At 40.4% G+C, this 5,766-nt stretch overlaps 2 long non-coding RNA genes across 2 annotated transcripts; both read left to right on the forward strand.

Moving 5' to 3' along the window:
• Positions 1–2,313: 2,313 nt before the first annotated feature.
• On the forward strand, positions 2,314–2,983 carry LOC117470777. Its single transcript, XR_004554722.1, has 3 exons — positions 2,314–2,405; positions 2,513–2,851; positions 2,954–2,983. It is a non-coding gene; the product is annotated as an uncharacterized LOC117470777 (long non-coding RNA).
• On the forward strand, positions 2,981–3,582 carry LOC117470776. The gene is made up of 3 exons (XR_004554721.1): positions 2,981–3,065; positions 3,278–3,369; positions 3,481–3,582. It is a non-coding gene; the product is annotated as an uncharacterized LOC117470776 (long non-coding RNA).
• Positions 3,583–5,766: the final 2,184 nt, after the last annotated feature.

Below are 5,766 nucleotides of genomic sequence, written 5' to 3' on the forward strand. Positions count from 1 at the left end.
TCTCTTCCTATCTCTCTATTTCTTTCTCTGTCTAACTCTGTTGTCAGTCTTTCTTCTGTGTCTCTGTCTGTGTCTCTTCACTATAATGAGTGATTCTGATCTCGAGGATCTCCTGAGAAGCGCAGATGAGCTGGTTGAGCAGAAAGAGTTCAGGGATGACCTACGGAGTGCTGATGATTTGCTTTGTAAGTTTCAGAAAGTGGAAGCAGCAACAGCAGCAGCAGTGCCAGCAGCAGCAGCAGCAACAGCAACAGCAGTGCCAGCAGTGTCAATGATGTGCTGGAAGAAGAGAGACAGTGAGGGAAACTTGATCTTTGCAAGACCACGTTCAACCCGGAATGACTCCAATCAGGGTCAGTATAAGATATATATTTCTAGGCACTTGAGTATATGAAATGAATGAAAACATAACTCTTGGTAAGGGAAAAGTAGTACAATTTAATGGTATGAAATAAATGTTTTTTCTGATACAGCTGGCTGCAGTCGTAACACTGATCCCCCCGTTGATGCTCCTGACCCTGACTGTGATCTGGTCTTTGCTCCAGCTATCGCTCCAGAGACTGTTGGTATGTACTTCATTTGGTCTGGTTAGCCCGAAACACATATTCATACTTGTATCTTTATGTGATACGTACTTCATTTCTAAACTTCATCATTTGCTAGAATTAAGAACACAGTAGTTACAGCTTTCAAAACCACTCCATCCAGTATGTTTTAAAGAAAACTAATCATTGTGCTTTGGACTTTATTGTACCATTTTAACAGAGGGGTTTCTACGAGATCTCCAGCAGTCTCTGAGCGATACTACAGGAGATGAGGTGGTAGCACAAACCCCAAGTGCTTCTCTGCTGGCATCGACCAACTGGAGCACTCGAAAAAGTTTTTTTTCAGAGAGCTGGAGGGCAGCGAGACCACATCTGGTTAACACCGTAGTGGCCCAAGCAAATGTGGGAACACACATTTGCAACAGTGTTGGAGCAAAACGTCTGTTGTCCGGTGCCGGGATTGCCGACCACATCCCTTCTTCTGTGCTGACTGTGATGTCAGCATGCACACCAGACACCCCCTCCACAACAGAGATGCTACTACTGCAGGTTACTTCCAGCCATTGGCCCCAACAACACAAATATGGCCCTTTGCTCCTGTGGTAAGTTCTGGTTTGTGAATGTACATTTTCTTGCTGGACTTGTTGAGAACTTCATTTTGAAAATGTGAGCTTCCTCAACATCTCTGTGATAATTCCCAGCAGTGTGCTTAAGTCTCTTTTTAATGTTCTGATGTAAAGTTAAATCGTAAATATGTCACATAACAATGTTGTATTTCTCAAAAGAGACAAATTATTTTTAATTCCCATTTGAATTTTTTTCCAGTGCGGTTTGTACCTGTGGAGATCCCGGACAAAATCTGTGGTTGTGCATCAGAGTCATTGGGCCTCAAGCCAGGAAAGACTGTGACTGTGATCACAATGAATGGTAAGAATGGAAAGAATGTTTGTCTTGTTTCTTAAGATAGATGTTATTGAAGTTTCTTCTTGATAATATCCAACCCTTCTCAAAGACCCGCACATGTGGGATAGCTTGTTTATTAAACCTTAACATGGGTATTGAGTAAAGAATACCAAATGTATTAAAAACACCTTGTCTGTTTTTCAAGGACGACATGAGCTAAGCATGCCAGAGTTGGCTTGTGAAGCATGCGCTGCGACATGGACGACTGGGGTTGACGACCTTCTTCGGAGTGACTACTGGCCAGCTACCCTTCACTTCGCCACCATTTATGCCACAGATGTTTTCTTCTCATTTGAAGAAATGAAAATGGCTGCACCTGGACTATCCTTTCAGGCATATTTAAGGATGCTAGATCAGCGAACGTTGCGCTTCGGCCATGTGAGTATTGAAGTTACTTGTCCTTTTTGATCTATTTGTATTGTACAAATTGTAAGCTGTGTCCTTATAATTTATAATTTATTTTTGACATATAATTATCTGTTGATGTCCTTATTTTGTTATAGACTGGGAAGATCTCAACTGACAGCTTCATCAAAAGTTTCTTTGAGTGGGAGGCTGTGCGTTATGAGGTGGACATCATGTGCAAGGAGGAGCCCTTCACCTGTCCTGCGTGTAGCCCTGATATGCTTGCAGTTTCCGTGGATGGAAACCGCAAGCATTACCGTTTCAAGAATGCAGCTAGGTACTATAGAAAATATATAATGTCACAGTATTTGAACAAATAACGAAACAAAAGTATCTTGATGTGAACCAATCAACCTTATAATCTGAGATGTCATACATTGCTCCTTTGATTTATTTAGATCTGAGGAACAGGGCATCTTTGACGGTGTCTTTATAGCCAGGGATGAAGACGTCTCAAGATTTGTGGACTATATACACACCACAACCAAACATGTAATATTGCAGACTCTAATTATGTATAATAGAATATAATATCCTAATGAAGGGTTTGGTTAGGTTAGTCTTTGCACCATTTTCATCAATACATTTTTATATATTAGGTCTCCGGAAGAGGTGTTTGTGGAGGACAGTGGTCGGCAGCCAGAGAGACCTCCCAAAAATCAGCCGGCAAGCTGGATGAGGAGGGACTAGAGCTTGCCGTCTGTCGACATGGAGTGCTCCTCTGTGCTCTCAATATGTACAGGGGAGAAATCTTTGCTTATCCCCTGTACCTACAGAAAAAGCTGGCCAGTAGTATGTTCTTTTGCATGGATGTGACCCGCAAATATTGGCCCTACCTCCAGAGAATCACAAAAAGCTGTCCAGAGCTCCAGCATCTTCTCGACATGAAGCCCTTTCTCTCAGTGTTTCATGCCAAAGCGCATGACTTCAAATGTGAAGTAAGGAATTGTTACCATGTGACACAATCACTTTATGTAAAAACCTCCTTGTGAATAGTGACAAGTTGTAACGAGTCGTACTTTTGAATATATTTTAAACAGGTGAAATGGAGTGGGGCATATCAAGAGGGACTAACCCTAGGGGAGGAGGTGGAACAGGTCAATGCCTTCCTCTCTCGGATAGCAGTGACCACAAAACACATGTCAAAAGCAGGTGAGTTACGATAGAACCTTTACTGTCAGTTTTCAAAAAATGTTCAGAAAGGCACAGATGACACTAACAAATTACACCAACAACACAAACTCATAAAAGCTCATTGACGGTTATGACCATAGAACACAATTTAGGATGGCAATATAGTATAAACCCCAGTTACAGTATAAGAAGTAAGGGGAATAGTAATAATGTGATATTCTCTTTTGCAGGACGTACAGACATGCTGACGCTGATGGCCATGCGCTGGAATCAGCAAAAAGTCAGCAACTTGGCCACCTCACTGTCCCGCAGATATCTGAAGGTAATAACATCGTTTTAGAAGAATTACATATTCTTTGTTAGAATTATTTGTGGCTGCAGCCTAAATGTAAATTTCTGTATTTACTTGTCTTTAATTGTTTGACGTTTGTAGACCACAAAAGCTCTGGAAAAGCAATTGCAGAACCTGGAGTCCATGAAGGCTGAGTTGGCAGTGACTGAAAAGCAGCTGGAAGACTGGGTCAGAGATGTGAATGAGTGGACAGAAAGTGAGGACAATCTTAATGACGTTTTTCAACTTTTTTGGAGTCATGATTTATCAATTTATTTTTAATTTTCTGAATTAGTGATAACCCTCTATTGACATTTGCATTACTTCTTTTTCATGAAGCATATGTAATAAAATAATATTAAAACATTTGATCAAATGTCACTGTTATTTAGTGGGAATGCTGATACAGCATTCCAACTATATGTTATCCAAGGACAAAATTCTTCTTATTATTATTCCATCCAATTATTTTGTCCGTCTTCTCCTCCCACATTCAACATCGCAGAAACTCCGTTCAAACATCAAAACGTTCAGCTCGGTCGGGAATCGATGGCTATTACTTTTATCATTCATAACTTTCATAATTCCAGAGATACATCCCATAATTCATCCAATTTTTAACATGGAAGTCAATGGAGACATTCTTCAGACTTCAACAAATCTTCATGCGACTTCAACTGCTAACTGTTCATTCATACTTTCACTCAGAAATCTCATTCCAACTTTAAAATGTTACACATCTTTCTGACATTATTCGTGTAACACAACTTTGTGTTCTTACTTTTAGAGATATTAAACATTGTTCAGACCTTGTTAAAGAGGTTTTCTTCAGATTTTAACATTAACTAGAGTGCATGATGTCACAGCTAGAGGGTAGGAAATCTTGAAATTTGCCTTCATATTTTTTTTTAAAACTGCCATAATTCCCAAACCCTACATTCTTGAGACATCATTTTTCATGACAAACGTAGGAAAACATCTCGTAGCTTGAAAAATGACAAATAATTAAGCAAAATAATTAAACAAAATGCCTCTTGAGGGCATGAAGTGACAACAACGTTCAACATGTCTCCATTAAAGCCCATTGTAATTTCAGGCAGATATTTCCTCACAGCAGCAGCCGCACACCTTTAGTTAAACTGCCAAAAAGGCCACATTATTAACCCGAAAGTACACAAAAATTAGACTTCAGATACTCAACTTCCTTAACATGCTTCACGTTTTGAAATTTCACAGATATCGTTCTTCCACAAAACATTCACATGTAAGAGGTTCATCTCTCATTCAGAACAATGAAACCTTTGAAGTCTAGGCACCTCGTTAGCTCAACTATAAACACCTGTGCGATGGAACACGATGATGTCATCACTCCAACTGACTTCAGATAATGGTTAATGGTCGTGCCCTCAACAGCTCTACGTCAATTATGGGGTGTTATTACATGGCTTAGTTGAATACTCGATTCTGATTGGTCAATTCAGAACACGTGACACGTTGTTAATCCAGAACAGACAGACCGCTGTCAAGGATTTATGACCGTTAAGGACGCTCAAATCTGCAGAAAGAAGTCCGGTCGATTGAACTGTATACAGTTTGGCTGAAAAGCAAACTGCATGCAGTTTGCTTTTCGAACTGACAAGACAAGAGCACCACATCGGGTCAGTGCCTTTCCATGTTGTCTGTCCTTACACACACATTAGCGGTAGCGATACAACTGTGGCAATATTGTTTCCCGTTTTTTTACATGTTGGGAATTGTGCTTTCAGATGTGTCATTTGCGAAACCCCCGCAAGGAGAGAGGATCGAGGACAGAAACGTTGATCTCAATATCCCTAAAGATTTCCCATTCACCATGTCACATTGTACTATTAATGGAAACGTTCAGGTTAATGTTAATTACAGCTAAGGCTCAAATGCTAACATGCACAGAGTTAGTTGCTATCGAAGCAGTTCCTGCCGTTGCAACAGCCTAGTTCAAACATCAACAACGGACTATTTTTCGTAGCGGATGAATGTCATTTTAAATCAGTTACAACTATGTTTTTAATCATTAAAAACATTTTCTAAAACAATAAAAGCATTTCAATTAATATTGGGAGTCATATCGTTACTTTGTTGAGAATGTGGCCATGTAATAAGCGGGATAATGTGCAGCGACGCGGTCATTATGGGTAAAAGAACACCGACAGGCAGATCAGGAGCCCGACGCGAAGCGGAGGGATCTAGATCGGCATGAAGGTGTTACTCATCATATGCCGTTCAAGAGAAGAGAGAGAGGGCGATCAAGAGTCAGTTCTAACCTCTCTCTCTCTCTCTCTCTCTCTCTCTCTCTCTCTCTCTCTCTCTCTCTCTCTCTCTCTCTCTCTCTCTCTCTCTCTCCTCTCTCTA

The sequence above is a fragment of the Trematomus bernacchii genome, unplaced genomic scaffold, assembly GCF_902827165.1.
Source record: "Trematomus bernacchii unplaced genomic scaffold, fTreBer1.1, whole genome shotgun sequence".
Lineage (NCBI taxonomy): Eukaryota > Metazoa > Chordata > Actinopteri > Perciformes > Nototheniidae > Trematomus > Trematomus bernacchii.